Source organism: Vitis riparia, chromosome 10 (genome assembly GCF_004353265.1).
Source record: "Vitis riparia cultivar Riparia Gloire de Montpellier isolate 1030 chromosome 10, EGFV_Vit.rip_1.0, whole genome shotgun sequence".
Lineage (NCBI taxonomy): Eukaryota > Viridiplantae > Streptophyta > Magnoliopsida > Vitales > Vitaceae > Vitis > Vitis riparia.
In genome coordinates, this window is record NC_048440.1 from 4,146,876 (window position 1) to 4,161,977 (window position 15,102).

Below are 15,102 nucleotides of genomic sequence, written 5' to 3' on the forward strand. Positions count from 1 at the left end.
CTTTGGATTATTGTCATTTCCATCATTACATTCATTATTGACGTGACTTCACTTCATACTTTGATTTGAGTTGATCACCATTTCTCTCTATATGTTCATTGTTTCGTCATCATCCTCATCATTGCTTTTGATTCATCCTCTTCACTTCACCTCCTTGTTCTTTGCTTACATTGACCTATTCCAAGTTTGCTACCCTCTTTGCATTATTTTTACACATCTTATTATTAGTTCTATTTGCTTCATTTATCTCTTCCTTGATATTATATTCACATTGGGCACCCTTAGGTCCATGACTCACGAGCTTTTCCATACATATTGCATTTTATACATGAGGGCATGGGTTTTGATCATTGGGTATTTAGGCTTAGTTTTCCTTCATTTCTATTACCCTATCACCCTAGCTTACGTTATGTCTCATGTCTTAAGACCACCCTAAGGCCATGGGATCAGATGTCGTCTTCGACAGCCCTTACTTGGATAGGTATTTGGGATTTGGTTGATATTTAGATATCATCATGCTTCTTTTTCTGGGAGACACCCCCTTGATTTTTGGATTTGATTCAGTTGTTGATATGGATGATTGAGATTGCACATTTGATGATGGATGATCCGATGTTGTCTGATTTTCTGATCTACCATACATATGATACCATACTAGGCCATATTTCCCTTTCAAGATGTATGTTTCTTGGAGTCGCATGATCCTCATCACTTACAAGATGTATGTCGAGTTGATGGTCTATTGTTATCTTATCATGATCCCTCAATGGAGTCTCTATTGGGCCATTCAGTCAAGCTCACACCTTTTTATATTTAGATAACATCATGTTTCTTCTTCTGGGATACGCCCCTTTGATTTTTGGATCCGATTCAGTTGTGGATATGGATGACTGGGATTACACATTTGTTGATGGATGATCTGATATTGTCTGATTTTCTGATTTACCACACATCTGATGTTATACTTGGGCCTATTTCCTTTTTTGATTGAGATCTATAGATCTTCATGGATTCACATGATCATCCCTACTTATAAGATACATGTCGAGTTGATGATCCATTATTATGTTATCATGATTTCCCAATAGAGCCTTTCTTGAGTCATTTGGTTAGGTTCATACTATCTGATATTGTCATGATTCTTTGATGGAGTTATTTCAAGCACATAGTCTTCCATGTCATCATTTCAGTAGTGAAAATGTCAGACTTCTTAGACATCCTTATTAGAGTATCCTGAAGTCGATGAAAAACTCCTTGTTCATTCCCTATTTGATCATTTTTGAGCCATTGATAGACTCGCTTACTTGCGTTATCCTTAGTGAAGCATTTGGGTGGATGATAGACTCTCTCATTGGTTACCTCAATGGATCATTTTTGAGTTATTAATAGATAGGCATCCTCAATAAGTCGTTGTTGAGCCATTGATAAACAGACTCACATTCTTTTTTCCTTGATGGAGTGCTTTTGAGCCAATGATGGGTAGGCTCTTACACATTGATTCTCAGTGAAATAGTATAGTTTGATCACCTCCGGTCATCATTGGGTTCTTGTCGAGTCACCAAGGCAGACTAGTATACCTATACTTTCGGAGTCGTGGATAGTTTGACTCTTTGATACAGAGGAGATTGACTTGATTCATTTGGTTACTTGCATGCTAAGATGCATCAATTGCTATACTGGGGCATATTCCCCATTTTTTTGTTGTCGAGATGATTGATTTCACATTTAGCTTTTATGGCCTTCTTCGTTGGTCACAGTTTCGATGATTCTGTCTAGACAAGCCTTCAAGGGAGCATGACTTTTGAGTTTTAACCGTTCTAGTACCTATGACTCCTTAGTAGATCATTATGTTAAGGCGATGATAGTTTCCCCAATGGACTATTTTATTTTAGACTATTTCAGTGGATCGAGTTATGGCGACACACCACATTGGGGCATATTTCTCTTCATCATTCCTTCTCATCTTGGCATTCAGATATGTCATCTTTTCACAGTTATGGCATTCAGAGCCACACACACACACTCTCTCTCTCTCTCTCTCTCTCTCCATATTTCAGGCTTTTAGAGCCACCGTATATTTTCAGTTTGGCATTCAGAGCCATTGGTTAGCTTGGCGTTCAGATACCACCATATTTTTTTAGTTTGGCATTAAGAGCCATTGGTTAGCTTGGTGTTCAGATACCACCATATTTTTTTAGTTTGGCATTCAGAGCCATTGGTCAGCTTGGCATTCAAAGCCACCATATTTTCTAGTTTTAGGCATTTAGAGCCATCTCTTCCAGTTTTAGGCATTTAGAGCCACTTTCTCAACGTAGGCATTCAGAGCCATTTCATTAGTTTAAGCATTCAGAGCCACTTTTCCAGTTTAGGCGTTCGGAGCCATTTCTTTTAGTTTGAGCGTTCAGAGCCACTTTGCCCAGCTCCACTTTCCTCAGTTAGGAGCTCAGAGCCACCTTGCTATAGTTTTAGGTGTTCAGATCCATCTTCCCCAATCAGGTGTTCAGAGGCTTTTTTCTGAGTTAGGCGTTCAGAGCCACTTTTGCAGTTAGGCGTTCAAAGCCACTTCTCTAGCTTAGGTGTTTAAAGCCACCATTTTCCTTCATAGGAGTTCAAAACCACTTTCCTTCAGTTAGACATTCAAAGCCACCTTTCTCAGTTTAGGCGTTCAGAGCCATCTTACTTAGTTTAGGCGATTAAAGCCACTTTCCTCATTTTAGGCGTTCAGAGTGACTTCCTTATATTAGGCTTCCGAAGCCACCTTCATCAATTTAGGCATTCAAAGTTATAAGCGTTTAGAGTTATCTTTCCCCATAGGCCTTCAGAGCCATAGCTTTGGTGTTCAGAGCCATAGTTAGGCATGTAGTTCCATAGTTTAGGTTCTCGGAGCTGTCCTTCTTAGCTTTGGTGTTTAGAGCCACAGTTGTAGGCATTTAGAGCTATCTTTTCTAGTTTTAGGCATTCGGAGCCATATTTTCCAGTATTAGGCATTTAGAGCCACTTATCCAATTTAGGCGTTCAAAGTCGATTCCTCTATTAGGCATTCAGAGCCACATTCCTCTTATAGGCATTCAAAGCCACCACTTTCTTTCATAGGCTTTTAGAGCCACCATCACTCTCATATTAGGCGTTCAAAGACATCTTTTCCAGTTTTAAGCATTCAGAGCCATGTCTTTGGTTTGGCATTCAGAGCCATTGTTCAATGAGGCATTCATAGCCACTACTTTCTTTCATAGGTGTTCAAAGCCATTTCTTTCAATTTAGGCATTCAGAGTCACAATTTTAGGCGTTCAGAGCCATATTTTCTAGTTTAGGCATTCAAAGCCACTTTTCATAGTTAGACATTCAAAGCCATTTCTTCCAGTTTAGGCATTCAGAGCCATCTCTTTAAGTTTAGGCGTTTAAAGCCATTTCTTCCAGTTTTAGGCGTTCAGAGTCATTTCTTCCCATTTAGGCATTTAGAGTCATGTTTGTTTTATTATTTGATCATTTCATTGGTATCCATTGATTTCCTTATCAATTGCCACACTTGCCTCACCTTATTTAGTAGAGACCCATTTTTAGGGACTTAGAGAGGTGCTTCGGTCTTTTGTCGTACCTTCTTGATAAGTAACCTAACCCCCGAACGAAACTTTGGTTTTCTACAGACTGTATTTTCCAAATAAGGAGTCACACTTAGGGTTTTCTTTCTTATTTTGTTTTCCCTTAAAAATAGAACAAAAATAAGTGGCGACTCCAAGTCTTTTCTAAAAATCATATTTTTCACCAAATAAATAAAAAAACGAGTCACACCATTGAGTGGGAATGCATGGAGCAAAATGTGGGGTCCACACTAACCTAGGATTTTCTAAATCCTATGCACAGTGGAAACATTACATTTTAAAAATTTATAGGGATTTAGAAAGTGCTAAAGAAAACCATACCTTAGATTTGAATGTTCACAAATTAAATCCAAGTGGTGCAAATGAAGAACAAAATCAAGGAAGTCTCATAAACCGAAAGTCTTCCGCCCGATGTCTCGAACTTTGATCTTGACATACTTCAGGTGGGGATGGAAGAGAGAATGGAGCCTATGTATCTCTTTTTGGAGGAAAACACCTCTTTAGAAAAAATTATGGAAACTTAACCCCTATGGAGGTATTTATAGGGTTCCCCACTGAACTTAAGTGACTTAAGTTCACTAAGGGTTTGAGTCACTTAATCTCACCCAAAATAGGTTCTAATTGATTAATTAACCTAAAAACGTTTACTAATTAATCAATTAGCCCAATCTAAAGACCTCGTTTATTTATCCCTATGCAATTTTACGTAATTACCAAAATACCCTTATGCATAAAAGTGAACCTAAAACTAATTTGACCCTCATAACCAATGACAACAAAGTATGAGCTCAAAGTGGGGACCATTAGGACCCATAAATTGATAATAATGTTTTTTTTTTTAATTCCAAAGTAAGAGAAAAAAATAATAGATAAATGTTATTTATCTTATATTAAATTTAGTATGTTATTTATACATTAAATTTAGTAAATGAAATTATTAATTTTATAATATATATTTATAATAATTGTATTATTGTATAAGTAGAATAAAGAATGGAAAAATGCATATTTAAAGGTTTTTTTTAAAGTGAGAATTTCTCACTTGTTATATATATTTTTTGTTGTGTGGAAATTGTCTCTTCAAGAGACAATTTCCCACTTGCTTTTGTTTTTTGTTTTTTTTTTTTTTTAAGTGAGAATTTCTCACTTGTTATATATAATTTTTTTGTTGTGTGGAAATCGTCTTTTCAAGAGACAATTTCTCACTTGGTTCTTTTTTTTTTTTTTTTTTTTGGGAAATCATCTCTTCAAGAGACGATTTCTTACTTCTTAATTTTTTGTGAAAATCGTCTCTTCAAGAGACGATTTCTCACTTCTTAAATTTTTTGGAAATCGTCTCTTTAAGAGACAATTTCTCTTATAAAAAATGGAATTTTAGAAATTGTGTCTTGGAAAGATGATTTTATTTTTTATATATAATTTTTAAAAAGTTCATAAATCGTATTTTGAAGAGACAATTTTTCACTTACAATTTATTTTCTCTTTTCTATATGGACAAAACTACAGTAAATTTGGAATTATTTTTCCTACCCTAGTAATTTAGGAATTATTTTTTAAAATTGTTAAACTCTTATAAAAAATCCCTCTAATCGCTTCTAAAATTAATATATGGTGGCCATACAAATAAATCACCACATCCATAACAATATCTACAAAAGTGGTTTTCAAAGTGGTTGCCATTACATACTTTAGCACTTTCTCACCAAGCTTTACCTCCATCTAATCCTTTTGACGTGGACAGACTGAGGGTACAACTATATCAGTAAGTATAGTCACGTTTTTGGCTTACCTTTACTAAACACGTGTGCCTATATGTAGCATTTCTTGTAGCGTTAGTTTGATTGATCCTATGTTATTATGTTTATGTTCTAAAATCATTAATATTAGTTCTTGATTAATCCCATCTTAGTTTAGGTTGTTTTTAGAATTTTAATAATTGGTTTAATTGATCCTAAGTTACTTAGTTTATGTTTTAAAATAATTAATATTAGTTCTTGATTGATCTCATCTTGGTTTATGTGTTTTTAGAATTTTAATAATTAGTTTCATTGATCTCATTTTGTTTAGTTTATGTTTTAAAATCATTAATATTAGTTCTTGATTGATCTCATCTTAGTTTACGTGTTTTTAGAATTTTAATAATTAGTTTGATTGATCCCATGTTGTTTAGTTTATGTTTTTTACATTATTAAGGTTAGTTCTTGATTGATCCCATCATAGTTTATGTGCTTTTAGAATTCTAGTTGTTAGTTCTTGTTTGATCTTATGTTAGCTTATTTGTTTTAAAAATCTTTAGTTAGTTTCTATGAAGACTTCATGTTTAGTTTAGTTTTCAAAAGCCATTGGAAAATAATGATGATTAGTCCCTACCTCGCCATTTTAGTTTGATTGGTTTATTTTTGTTTTCTTTTTTTCGACTAATTGTTGAATCACCATGTTTAAGGCATACACTTAGAGCACTTCTACAATATGTCTTGGCATCTTAGATAGGTCACAAGTAACCTGGTGTGCAACTGCACCTTAGATCTCATACTTAAGACACTTGTGTTTCACTTTGGTTGCTAGGTAGGTTATGCTTTCTTTTAGGTTGCATGATACTTGATATTTATGTTTTCTTATCTTCAAATACAATTTCCCTTTTAAGGTTTGTATTATATCTTAGACTTATTAAATATATCAAAAAAGAATTCTAAAAAAAAAGCCTTCTCTAAGCATTTTAAATGAATCGGTTTTTCCAAGTGTCTAGATTCTACCTTATTTTTTATACCTGAAACGTTTTTGTAAATAAGTCATAGCTTGTGGGTTTTTAACTATGTTTGATATTTTTCCTACATTATAGACTCTTAAATAATATTTTGGGATTTGGTTTCACTCAAAAGTCAATTTCTAGTCTTGTGAATTAATTATATTTTGCAATGCTTATTGTGCTAATCTAAACTTGGACTAATGCATCATTCTTTGAAATTTGGATAGTTGTGTAGACCCGTATTTTTCACAATGTGTCCCCACTCAATTTACGACACTCGCCTTTGTTTAAGGTGAAAAACTTTATTTTTATAAATAAAAAAAAATTGGAGTCACCACTTACTTTTATTTATTTATTTATTTTTAGAAAGGAAAACAAGTAAGAACAAAACCCCTAATATGACTCTTGATTTTTGGGAAAGCTATCTACGAAAAATTCCGAGTCTAGGTCCAAGGATCAGATTACTTATCGAGAAGGTACCTCTAAAGAGGTATCACCCCTCTAAGCCCTAAAGAGGTCTCTACTATAGAGTCGAGGATATTATAACAATCAGTTGATCAATCAAATGGGTACCAAACAAAATAAAGCAAATATGATATAGCAATATGCAAATCTACTTAAACATGGGAATCAACAAGACCAAAGCGTACCTGACATCCAAGCAAAGCACTTCATAGAATATGAATGCTAGTTTACAAGCAATAATTTTATATTATTCGCAATAAGCATTTTATCCAAACCATGGAACATCACTTCCCAAAATAAGAATTTTAATCCAACAACCTAATCAAATAACATGCTTTATAATAAGAAAATCTAAAAAACAAAGAATTACCACCGTCATAGATAAAAACTTTAAACTCCATAACACCATCAAATAATATAAAATTAACATGAAACATACTGACATTCAAGAAAGGTTATAATCATGAAGCTAAATATTTAACATTCTAGAAAACTTATTTAACATAAAATCAACCTAAAACTAACTACTAGCAATTAAACATCAAAATATTAATCATGAAACTAATTTATTCTATATTTAAGAAAAATCATTTAACACGTAACTAGCTAATTGACATTTTAGAAAAATTATTTTACGTCAACGTCAAAGTAAAATTTTCAAATTCCTATTTTCCCATTATCATCCAAAATTAACAAAAACTAAAATTTACAATTTCTAATTTCCACTATCGTTCAAAATTCAAAACTAAATTTTTAATTTTTTTTATTTCTTTTAAAAAGAAATCTTACTTTCCACGATCATTCGAAGTTAACCAAAACTAAAATTTACAAATTCTAATTTTTTACTATTATCGGAAAATTCATCCAAAACAAAAAATTTAGATTTCTAATTTCTCTACTATTGTTCAAAAATTCAAAACTAAGATTTACAGAAATCTTTAACACATGAGGTCACTTAAACTATATTAATTAAATTTTTGAAAAAACGCTCGATCTAAATAAGGTGAATAAAAAAAATAAAGTTACCATCTTTTTTGGGAACATGAACAACATTATCCAACCACTCAAGGTACTCAACTACTGATAGAAATCCTACACTAAGTTGTTTCTGACTCTTTTCCTTAACCTGTAAACTCCATCGTGGGTGCAATCATCTTAACTTCTGCTAAACCAGTCTAACATGTTACAAAATGGGCAAGTGATGTTGAACTATAGAGGCATTGAGGCTTGGCATGTCCTCATACGACCATGCAAAGACATCCAAGTATGATCTAAGTAGATGGATGAGGTTGTCCCTCTCATTAATGGATAAGGGTGATCTAATTTTAAGCTCTCTAGGATGGTTAGCTGTACTGAAATCAACAATCTCAACTTCCTCTACTATAGGGGTAGCCTTCTCATCTGAATCATGTTGTGCAATCTCATCATCTATATCAAGTATCTGTGAAGTCGATGAATAAGGTGCAAGTAAAGAAACATCTTCACAAGAGATAGACGAATACTTGTAAATGCTCAAATTCATAACCAAATCATCAGAAACATAGTCAGAGAGGGTGACAAATCTCGAAAAAAATGTCAAATGAAAGAGGTGGGTCCATAGAGTCAGATGCTCCCTCAACTGGGCTAACAATGCCCTTATACATATCAATAATGATAATAAGAAAAGAAGGAAGCTCACGAGTAGGAACAATTTGATTCGCCTCAAAAATCTCGATAACAGATACTCTAAAAAGCTCTAATGGCGAGAAAGACTCGTGTTGAACTACATAAAGGAACTGACTCATACCCAACATGTCCATTTCATCACAATACTCATCATGAGGAACTACTCCATCAATCATATCTATTGGCTCAATGACTATCCCATAATCAGTAGTCTTCTCTAGGAAGCACAAGGAGAATAAGCTGGCTCGATTCGAAGATGGTGGAGCGATTGTCACAGAAGCTGACGCACTAGGGGTCTCATCACCCATCTGTATCTAATGAAGCATATGCTAAAGCTCATCCACTATACTATCCTCAATGCATATCTCCTCAACATGAGGTTGAATCTTTAATCCCCTAACAAAGTAATTGGCCAAGTTAAAAGTGTAAGGGTGAACAAGATAACCAAATGGGATGCCAGACAATCGAGCCATCACCTTATCCTTGCGCAAGCATACCATGTAACAAACATCATCCTCTGAAGGGGTGAAACCAAGTTTAAAAGGAGTATCATGATCAATGGCAATTATAAACTCAATAGATCCATGTTGGCATCGTCCTAACCCAAAACCAGGTAGAAAGGACATGTCTCTCATCATATAAGAACAAAAGCACTGTTATGCTGATCAAATGACATGACCACAAAATCTCTATAGAAATCCTGAATCTCAAGGGTTTGTACCTCATCAAATGTGAATCCTATCAAAAAAAGATCATCACCACTGTGACTAATATGCAATATTGGCTCAAATAATGAAATCACATCCTTAGTAGATTGTATTGTAATGACCTGCCTATCATGGATAAACTTCACCTTCTAATGAAGGGAAGATGAAATAGCTCTAGCTTGGTGAATTCAAGGTCGACCCAAAAATAAGTTAAAAGTATGCAGGAATCCTCAAAACTTGGAACAATATAGAGAATGTGGTCGGACCAATCAACAAATCTATGGTCAAGGTGCCCATGACCTCCCTTTAAGTGCAGTCATAAGCTCTAATTGTCTGTGTGGAAGGACCAAAATCTAAGGGTGCAAAGCTGAGGGCTACAGTAGTGGCTAATGGACAAACATTCAGGAAAGGGCCATTGTCTAATAAGACGGACGAGACTCATGGCCTGAACAAATAACTAAAATATAGAGAGGGTGAATATAATTAGAACCCTTTGGTGGCAAATCATTAGTAAAAAAAAATAATTCAAATGACCCTATCAATTGTCATCATATGAATCAATCCCTCTGGAGTAGTAGAGGTCTTAACACGTATCTAACTCAAAGTTTGAATAAGTATGTCTCTATGGGTACTAGAAGAAGCCAACAAACTCCAAATAGATATTCAAGCTTGGGTACACGGCAATTGTCTCAATATCTCATCTTTCTCTCTTCTGACCTCCTCGCGAGAGTCTGTACCATCAAATGGTCTAGTAATTGGAGGTGTAGATCGAGTTATCCTTCCACTACAAGTCATAACCTGTACATCCACATCAATGTCCTCAGGCTATAGAATAAATAGAGCAAATGAATCCCCATGCCCGATATTTGATGGCGTAGAAGAAATCAACTGTAATGATGTTCTATCCAAGATCAAAATGAATGGTGCAAGGACTAAAAAGTCTGATGTAACTCCTACAATCTCATAGCCATCTTCTAGAACAATCGTCTAATACAATCCATCCCCCTAACTCAGCATATGTATGACGTTATCTTTGACAAAGTCCATGTGATGAATACCACCAATAGGCGGATGCACTAAATGTGTGGTGTGAGCAAGTAAAGGGTTCATGGTCACATTTGCTTGCCCCAAGTTAACCAGACCTTGACCTATCAAGTCCTGAATAGTATGTCTCAGAGCAGAGCAGTGATCAGTGTCATGTCCTAGACCTTAATGGTAAGCACAATGAAAGTCCATCCTAAACTGAGGTGGGGGTCTCAATGTTAATGCAGTCAACAATCCTCCATCCATGAGCTTCTGGAGAGGTCGACTTAAAGGCATTCCCAACTGAAAACTGTCACATCTGTCTCTACGTAGGTGGAGCCCTAGGTTGGACATAAGGGGTGGGTGGCCTCTGTGTGGCCTAAGTAGCATAAATTGACTATGGAACTGGGTGTAGATATGTAGGAGTCATAGGTTTAAAATGAGCAAGTGGTCTATACTGCACATGGGGTGATGGAGGGGTAGTAAACTTCGGAAGTTTGCCCAACTGTCTGATAATGTCTAGGAGGCCTTGGTTTAGCGGTACTAATGACACTTATGTCCCATGATCTTTGTCCAATAGCTAGTTTCTTCCCCTTTGAGCCTAAAGAGGAAGACTCAAGCCACAATCCTCTAGCAATACCCTCCTCAATACCATATAATGCTTACACCAAAGTCCACGTGTGGGAATCCCATTAAATGCCTAGCAAATCGAGGATGCAGGCTCCTCATAATCACGTTGATCCAATCCCTCTCATATGACCTATCAATGATCTGGGAAATCTCCTCCCTTTAGAAGGAAATGAATGACGTGACTGTCTCATTGGGCTTCTGCCTCAAGGCCTCTAACTCTCTCCGTGAGACATCTATGACAGTGTTAAATGCAAACTTTTGTAGGAACTCCTAGGCTAAATCATCCTACATACAATGATGTGATATATCCAAAGAAGCAAACCAATGTTAGGCTGCCTCAATTAAGGACATGGGGACTAACATAATCATCCGAGTCTCATCCAATCTGTGGGCCCTCTTCATAGTACTATATAGTCTCAAATGAATGCAGGGGCATCCAATTCCCATGTATCGCTCGATTTCTGACATCCTGAACTTGGTCGGCAAACTGGCCACTGGTAGTCCATCAAAATCATCACATACCATCATCTCATATGATACTCTCAATTGTCTCATCATCTGCTCAAGCCTATCCATGCATGCATTGGCATCCTCCAAGGTCGGAACAATCCCCATGGCAAATAGTGTGGTAACCTCAGTCTGATTCTATAAAGTAAATGGTGTAGGCTATGGAACTATCTAACCAAGTGAGGGAAGTGGTGGTATCTAAGTGTCCTGTGGAGTTGTCTGATCAAGTGGGAGATGTGGTGGAATAGTGGGATCATATTGCACACTCTCTTAAATTGGAACCTGTTAGGCTTGTTGCCCGTCCATCATCTGACCAAGACTAGCTATGGCCTCTTAGATTGAAGCCATAACAACAATGAACTGATCAACTATAACCACTTGCGATCCATATCTCTCTGATCTAAAATATGATTCGTTTGATCGAACTGGTCTAACACCCTGATCAATTTGCCTCTAACTTTGACCCAAGAAGTTGAACCCAGATCGAACGTATTATTACTCCTACAATAATGGAAACATTGGATAAAACACAGTGTAAGGGAAACCGTCTACAACAAACGTCTATCAACTATATAAGAAGGTAACCTGGAAATACTCAAATTGATATCAAATTCTGAGCAAATATATAAGAGACTACTACAAAGGTAACTAAACCTATCACTACTAACCCAACTCTAAAAGCCCATAGATACACCCACGTGTAGGAAGAGAATCCTAATAGGGTTTAAGCTTGACCTATAAAGTGAAGGTAGCTCTATAAAAAAAATAGGTAGGTTAAAGGGATCCCTAGTAGAAGTGATCATACCCTTCGACGATACGCAACCCTTTACATCTTTCCAAAAAGACAAGGTGCTTCCATGTAAGGTGGTCATCACCTCCACACATTCACTACCTTGCTTCCTAAGGGGTTTCCTAATGAAAAAGGTTCTCACATCTCTTAACACTCAGGTAATCTACTGTGCACAGTGATGCGTGTGGGTGCATCTAAAAACCTATGATCTAAAAGACACAAAGAAAACACATTGGACACACGAGTATCTATGAAATCTAGCTATGGGCTATACAAGTCTTCAAAGATCGAACTCCAAGCAACATCAATGTATTGACCTCCTCCATAGTGCTCCCAAACATAGATATGGCCTATTTCTAGACCCTGCTCCTGACCACTAGCTTGGTCAAAAGACAATCATAAAGTAACAAGTCTCACATGAAGTATAAGAACAAGGGAAGCAAGGTCGACCAAGAGTGGGGATTTGGAAATAAAGGGATACAAGTGTGTCCCACACAAACAAGCAACAAGTAGTCTACAAAAGATGAGGGTGCATGTAGCAACCAATCATACAAATGGCGGGTATATCAAGCAAAGCTACACATAATCTAAGTAATGATAGAATAAACATGATGAGTAAAGTAAGCTAAAAGCAAGCAAGAAAATCATAAGACATGGAAGATCAACATGCCATGACAAACAGGATAAGTAAAACTAGCAATACCAAAGGAGACATGCAAAGGTAAACAAAACAAGCAATAAGCATAAACAGTGAATTAATATCTTAACTAAAAAGTAATGAATAAGCATGATATCTTGATATGCCAGGATCACAAATGAATATAAGAATAGACACGCTATCAAGTAAGCAACAAAACAAACTCTCAATATGCCAACAATCATAAGCAAATTACACAAAGGCACAAGGAGGAGTGTCTAATTGATGAATGAACCAAATGCTACAATTTCCTTAACTCAAGTTCAAGCTTGCTCTTCTATGAAACCAGAGATTCTGGGTTCAATCCCTAGTGGAGTCACTAATTTGTAGGCCCACATTTTTCACGATGCGTTTCCACTCGATTGGCGAGACTCGCTTTTGTTTAAAGTGAAAAACATTATTTTTATTAAAAAAAACTTGGAGTCGCCACTTACTTTAATTTATTTATTTTTATAGGAGAAAACAAGTAAGAACAAAACCCCTAAAATGAGTCTTGGTTTTTGGAAAAATTATCTGGGAAAATCCCGAGTCTAGGTCTGGGGATCCAATTACCTATCGGGAAGGTACCTCCAAAGAGGTAACACCCCTCTAAGCACTAAAGAGGTCTCTACTACAGAGTTGAGGATATTACAGCAATTAGTTGATCAATCAAATGGGTACCAAACAAAATAAAGCAAATATGATATAGCAATAGGCAAATCTACTTAAACCTGGGAATCAACAAGACCAAAGCGTACTTGACATCCAAGTAAAGCACTTCATAGAATATGAATGCTAGTTTACAAGCAATAATTTTATATTATTTGCAATAAGCATTTTATCCAAACCATGGAACATCACTTCCCAAAATAAGAATTTTAATCCAACAACCTAATCAAATAACATGCTTTATAATAAGAAAATCTAAAAAACAAAGAATTACCATTGCCACAGGTGAAAACTTTAAACTCCATAACACAATCAAACAATATAAAATTAACATGAAACATACTGACATTCAAGAAAGGTTATTATCATAAAGTTAAATATTTGACATTCTAGAAAACTTATTTAACATAAAATCAACCTAAAACTAACTACTAGCAATTAAACATCAGAATATTAATCATGGAACTAATTTATTCTATATTTAAGAAAAATCATTTAACACGTAATTGGCTAATTGATATTTTAGAAAAAATTATTTTACGTCAACCTCAAAGTAACATTTTCAAATTCCCATTTTCCCACTATCATCCAAAATTAACCAAAACTAAAATTTACAATTTCTGATTTTCACTATCATTCAAAATTCAAAACTAAATTTTAATTTTTTTTTCTTTAAAGAAATCTAATTGTCCATGATCATTCGAAGTTAACCAAAACTAAAATTTACAAATTCTCACTTTCTACTATTATTGAAAATTCATCCAACATTAAAATTTAGATTTCTAATTTCTCCACTATAGTTCAAAAATTCAAAACTAAGATTTATAGAAACCTTTAACACATGGGGTCACTTAAACTAAATTAACTAAAATTTTGAAAAAACACTCAATCTAAATAAGATGAATAAAAAAACTAAAGTTCAACAATCTTGAAAATATGAAAACAATAATGTGTGATTAACTAGATTGATAGCTAAAATTTCAGAAAACTTGAATTAAATATTAATGGATCAAAAATAAAATTACCAAACTTAAAACAGGAAAACAATGACATGTAACTAACTAAATTAATTAACTAAAATTATAATCAACTACAAAATTGAATATTGATAGATTGAAACTAAAATTAACGAGTTCAGAAACACACAAACACAAACACGAGATTTACTAAATTAACTAATTAAAAATTCCATAAAAACACATTTTTATTTTTATTCTCTCAACAAAAACCACTAACACAAATAAACCCACGGTCGACATGCACTTTTCATCTAATGGATTTTTATTTTTTACTATGCCACCAGCACCAAGCAATTCATGGCAGCATGTGTTATTTCAATTCATTGATTTTTATTTCTTTATTTAAAGCACTAAGTTAACATCTCACAACAATTCATATTTACTTATTAATTCTTTTATCTTTAAATTCAAGTCATTAACATACCTTATAATCCGTCACATTTCACATATTTAATTGAATTCTTAAAGTTCACTCATAGCTTCAATAAAATTAATAAACTAACATTCTAAAAACCACAAAAACTATATCAAATCAATCCAAACTAAAGACCAAGGAATTAAAGAAAACTAAACTAGCATGAATCTTTGAGAAATAAAAATTAACGT